Genomic DNA, 6,142 nt, shown 5'->3' on the forward strand with positions numbered 1-6,142 from the left:
AGAATTATTCCTGGTGGTGCTCAGGGGACCATACGTGGTGCTAGGGATCGAACCCAGGTTGACTTTGTGCAAAACCTATGCCCTGCCTGCAGTACTATCGCCCTGGACCCAGAAAGGGGTTCTTTGTGAATAACAAAACATATTCCATATCACTCAGGAGATTCCAAGGATTTTATGAAATGCTTTACCTGAAACTGGAGGCAACAATTCTATCTATATATATGCTATGTTTATATATAACATTAGCATATCTTATACAATTATACATAAATATGCATATATACCATATACAGATCTCATTATACCCCAGCCTTCCCCCTTCCCAGAACTACAGCAGGTACCGTGGCTCTGCCTCCTGCCATCACACAGCCTGAGCCAGGCAGGACGCAACTGCCTGAATTTGCACACGTGCTTCCTCCTCCGCTCTACCCGCTATACAGACCGGCCTGCCTGTGTACCCAGAACGCTTTTCTCCTGCAACAATCTGCCTGTTGAACTCCTCTTACTCCAGAACCTTCAGGAGGCTCAACTGCACCCATCTTCTCCAGCTCAGGCCAGCATCCCTCCAGGCTTCCTTCCAGTTCTCCCAACCTCACAAGAGTGTCTGTGTCTCCAGGAGTTAGCTGAGTCTGTTCTGCCAGGTACCCTGGTGACCCAGACATCTGACCCCAAGGACATTTGGACTTTGCCAGCCAGGAACAGGGCAGTCACAGACTTTGACATTGAAGAGGTCAGAGAAAGAAATAGGTCATTGTGAATCACAGCGAGAAGAAAAATCTATAGTGTATTAGATTTAAAGAATATTATTCTCCAGCCTTATTAAAACACCTCTCTGACCACACTAGCTAGGCCTGTATCAGCGTTTCCATTATAAATCCTATTTTCAAGGGTTTATGACTTGCTGTAAAAATCCAATCCAGGCTGAAAAGCAACATAGTGAGATTGCAGTCCTGGAAGCAGTTTGATTCAATGAAAGGCTAAAAAGTTGAGAAGAAGCAAATAACAAAAGAGAAAAAAGGAGACAAGTTGTTTCAAAAAGAGGCCAGCCAGAGCGCTGGCCTGCTTTTCTGCCCCCATGTGACTTAAACATGATTTTGTTTTTAAATTTGAGTTTTCACAGGTTATTAACTCCCATGAGCACAGAGTCCAATGGGAACCGCGGACGCCAAATGCATTTAGCTCTGTGATGGGCTTTCTAACTGGAGAGGCTGCCCAGAAAGGCTGCGGCTGTGGCAAGTGTCCAACTTTGTTCTTGGGGCTCTCTGGGGCGGGGGGCCTCTGGAGATGGTGACCTCCTAGGCATCCCCTGAATACAGGATGCAATCACTGGCTTGGTAGGAGGAAAAGTGTGGGAGATGCTCAAGAAACTGGAGCTCTCTGAAAAGCTAAAGGCGATCTAGAATCCACTTTCTCATTGCCTGAAGATAAAGTACCACCCATGTCTGTCTGTCAGCCTCACCCTGCAAAGTCATCTACTCAGACAGACCTACAAGTTTTCATTGGATCTGTGACTACTTATCCAATGAAACTTTCATTCCCATCCCTCACACATCCCCAGGAGACACTTTTGTCTGGGGGTTGTGGGGGGGGGGGGTCACGGCAGCACCTGTGTAAATACACTGCAGTAACCAAAGCATCCCCCCATCCCTTTCTTGCTCAGTCTGAAGATGAACTTTTGCCCCAATGTTCAGTGAAGGAATCTTTAGGCAGTTCAGGTTTGGAGGTGGGTAAAGAGAGCGTGACATCTGGCTCTGACTTTCAGACTTTTCCTCCTGAAGCACGGGCTGGTGATTCAGCCGGAAGGAGGCACTAAGGAACTTGTTTGTGCTTATGGAGCCAGTAATCAGTGCTGCTCAAATCACCGGATTACTCAGAGGGGTGTTGAAGGGGCTGATGGAAATGATACCGGGAATACTCTGCCTGCCCAGTTTTCTGGGAGGGCATTTGTCTGAGACTCCCAGTTTGCTTTCTAGGTTGAGTGAAAAGAAGAAGGAATGGAATTTGCTGTCATAAAGCATCTTTATGTACTGTCAGCATGCCTTTTTAAAAATATATATTTAATTCATGTAAACCTTTAAAAAGCTCTTATGATATTGATAGGCATTATCCATGTCCTGAAAAAAAAAAAAGATGAGAAAATTAAGACTAATTAACTGACCCAGGGTTAAACCCAAAGAAAATGGGCAAAGGCGGGATTGAATCCACACCTTCCCAGTTCTCAAAGCCCTTGATCTTTCCACAGCAGCTCTGAGCTGTAGTTCAATGGATAAATTACAGCATGGAAATGAATGTGAGGCATTCTGAAAGTTTCAAGCGTGATGTTATCTGGGATAAGTCTGGTGAGAGGCCTGGTAATTATCTGCACAAAGGAAAGCAGCCTTTAATGATACTAATTCCTCGAATCTAGAAAAGCAAGCTTATGTTCAGAAAATGAAAGCTTTTCGGATTGTTTAAAAAAAAATCAAACCATCTTTCTAATTTCATATCTGAACAGTCTTACTGTGAACTCTGAAAGATAAGAGCTCCCCGCTTTTAAAGGCTGTGTTCGTAATTAGGCTCTTGCACTCAGCTCCCCACCCAGGCTGCCATAATCAGCTTGGGAAGGAGAGAGCTTGCAAACTACAGATCTGCTTTACTAGTGGGCGCACAATAAGGCTCCGCCAACAGGGGGCGCTCACAGGAGCCTGGAAGGCCTGTGGCCAGAGGTCTGCCTCTCCTGGGGAACCTCCAGTACCAGGCTGCAGTTTCAAGAGGCTTCCTCTGCCCCAGAACCACTCTAATCGTACATACTCAGTCACAGCAGCACCAATCAGATGGTCTGGCCTCTTCTGGAGTCTCAGTGCTAGTAACCACACCAGCAGAGTCAGGAGCTCCTTCCTGAAACTGTGCTACCTAAAATGCCTCAGTGCTCCCTTTTCTACTTAAAACCTGTTTCACAAATTCCTTTCAATGGGTTCTGTTGTTACTGTGTTACTATGTCTGGCATATCAAATACGTCACGGGGAGCTTGCCAGGCTCTGCCGTGCGGGCGAGATACTCTCGGGAGCTTGCCGGGCTCTCCGAGAGGGACGGAGGAATCGAACTCGGGTCGGTCATGTTGGCTGCGTGCAAGGCAAACGCCCTACCGCTGTGTTATCGCTCTGTTGCTCATTTTTCTGAATGGTTCCTGACTGATACGACGCCCTCTATGGGAAGGTTTTTAATTCCCCTTCCTGCCGTCTTCCAAAAAATTGAAACAGGTCATGTGCCAGAGAGATAGTATAGGGGTTAGAGTGCTTGTCTTGCACATGGGCCAACTTGGTTTAATCCCTGGCATTACATATAGCTCCCGAGCATTGCCATGAGTGATCCCTGGGCAGAGCCAGGAGTAAGCAACTGCTAGGGATGTTCCCAGACCACACCCTCCAAAAAAATAAAAAGAACTACCAGGACAGATATAGAAGTCAAGCGGTAGCATGTATGCCTAGCATATGCCAGGACCTGAGTTTGATCCTCTTGGCCACATGTCCCCCCTTCATCAAGCACTGCCAGAACTGAGCACCAGTTTGTCTCACGCAACCTGGATAAGCACAGCTGCTGAACGTGACTCCTATTTTTTTAATGGAACCACTACATAACCTAATAATTCGATATCTAGGAATATAAAGGAAAGAAAACACTAACCAGAAAATATATCTGCATTCCTATATTCATGTTAGCATTATTTACAATATCCAAAGCATGGAAACAAGTGTAAGTGTCTAATGATAGATGAATGGCTAAAGAAGCTGTGGCATATAGCCTTGTGTAGCTTCATAATGGGGTATACAGTCCAAGAAATGCTTCACTAAGGAATTAGCAGGCATGCGTGCTGCTAACACCAGTTTGATCCCCAACATCACACATGGTGCCCTGAGCACAACCAGGAGTGGCCCCCCAGCACAGAGCCAGTCCTGAAAATAGCCGGCTAAGACCCAAACAATAAATGAAAAACTATGAAGATACCCTCCCTCATTTCACCAACAAGTTAACTCTTCTTAGGCCCCATTTTAGGTCTTGTCTGAACCGGGTTATTAATACCTATCTAGTGATGCAAGGAGGACTGAGTGCAATCACAGATGCGCCAGCATCCACGGATGGCCTGTGCATCTGTCTGCTTGGGTGTGTGCCTGGCTTCCACCACAATCTTACTCCATCCCTATTTTTGGAGGGTCCAATCCCCTACCTCTAAGTGAAGACGAATTTGAACATGTCGAAAAATGTATCTCTCTGGTCCCAAAGAATCCAGGGGTGGGCTGTCTTCAAGTCAGACCACTCGGAATAGCCCCTCGGGCCATTAGGGCTGCTCAGCCCAGGCCGAGGATGTCCAAGGCGCCAGGCTTGAGAAGATGCTGGCAGCTGCGACCCAAGATAGGTGGGCCCACGTGATGCAATGCGCAGGCGCTGAAGCCTGCCGCCCCCACTCCTCCCGTGGTCACTCTCAGTTGCCCACACAGGGAAGCTTAGAGAGCCTTGAGGCCCAGCCTCTCTCCGGCTCCGCCTCCTTCCTGCTTGCACCTGCTGTTTGTCCTGCCCCAACGCTTCACCAGCCTGGTTTCCCTTCCAACTGTTGTCTGTGGTGGTCGCGATGGGCAAGTTGGATCTCCTGACCCCAAAGGCCTTCACCAACAGGAACTGCCAGACATGCCAAAAGCAGTGCCAGGACGAGAATGGCTTTCAGTGGCCGAATGTCATCAGTTCCAACTACAGCTGTTCGTGGATTATTTTTTCAGAGGAATTCCGAAAAGAGTTTCTAGATAGAGTTTCTCTGGAGGTGTTTTGGCACTGAGAGACTCCACAACAATTTTTTGTGTAATGAGTATGTCAGGAATCTCCAGCACATCCACATGAAGGCCACCCAGTGGGAGATGCTCACTGACTTCAGCAAGTGTCTGGGCAGAGAAGGGCTGGATGAAGTGCATGAGACCCCTGGTGTATTCAGTAGATAGACAGGGACCCAGAAACTCCAGGGGCAACTGGAACTAGAGAAGAAGCAGGATCTTGATGATGAAGAAAAAACAGCCAAATTCATTGAAGAACAAGTGAGAAGAGGCCTGGGAGGAAAAAAAAAAAAGAGGTCCCTGTTTCTATGGAATTACTGTCACTGTCACTGTCCTCCCGTTGTTCATCAATTTGCTTGAGCAGGCCCAGTAACATTGTGAGACTTGTTACTGTGCTTGGCATATCCAATACATCACTGGTAGCTTGCCAGGCTTTGTACTGCAAGCGAGATACTCTCGGTAGCTTGCCGGGCTCTCCAAGAGGGGTGGAGGAATCAGACTCTGGTCGGCTGTGTCAGCCATGTACAAGGCAAACACCCTACTGATGAGAAGATCACCTTTAATTTGAATAAGGGAGCCTGCAACTCTGCAGCGACCATCTCCAAATCCAGTTCTTTGGGACCAAGTGCATTGGCCACTCTAGGGCCTGTGGCATCCACCAAGCAGAAATCTCAGAGTTCAGCTGAATCCAAGGAAAAGAAGTCTGTGCTCCATGAAATCATGGAGATTAAATAGAATAAGAGAACTTCCCTGACAGACTACTGGCTACAGCCAGAAATTACTGTGAAAGTCATAAGCAAAAAGCTTGGTGATAAATATTATAAGAAAAAAGAGTGTTATAACAGAAGTGATGGACTAGTACATAGCTGTGGTGAAGATGGTCCATTCCAGGGGCAAACTGAAGCTGAACCAGACTCACTTGAAAACTGGTATTCCCACACCAAGAAAGAGAATTCTAATTTTAAGTTGAGACTACAGAGGAAATGAAGGTACCCTGGAATCCAAAAATGAGAAAGCATTTTCAGCTACTACCTTTAAACTGGCCCTTTAAAGGGACACAGAATTGAAGGAATTCAGTATGAAGACATTTCTAAACTTGCCTGTTTGAAAATTTGTTAACACATTAAAATCCTAAATCAAATTGGTGTTTGCCAAGACACTGAGGCTCTAAATGCCTAAACACTGTGTTGGGATGTTTCTTCTGTATAAAGCAAATGGATTTATTTAAACCAGACTGTGTCGTTAGTTAGCTAAGCTTAGAAAAATGTCTAATTATGTCATGAGTATCAAAATATGTTACTCTGTCCTTGTTGCATTTATTTGCTTCGTAATAATAATGATTT

At 46.1% G+C, this 6,142-nt stretch overlaps 1 pseudogene; it reads left to right on the forward strand.

The window, feature by feature from the left end:
- The first annotated feature begins 4,606 nt into the window (after positions 1 to 4,606).
- Positions 4,607 to 5,918, forward strand: LOC130016853 (DNA/RNA-binding protein KIN17-like; annotated as a pseudogene).
- The last annotated feature ends 224 nt before the right edge of the window (positions 5,919 to 6,142 follow it).

This window comes from Sorex fumeus, unplaced genomic scaffold, assembly GCF_029834395.1.
Source record: "Sorex fumeus unplaced genomic scaffold, SorFum_2.1 ptg000169l, whole genome shotgun sequence".
Classification (NCBI taxonomy): Eukaryota; Metazoa; Chordata; class Mammalia; order Eulipotyphla; family Soricidae; genus Sorex; species Sorex fumeus.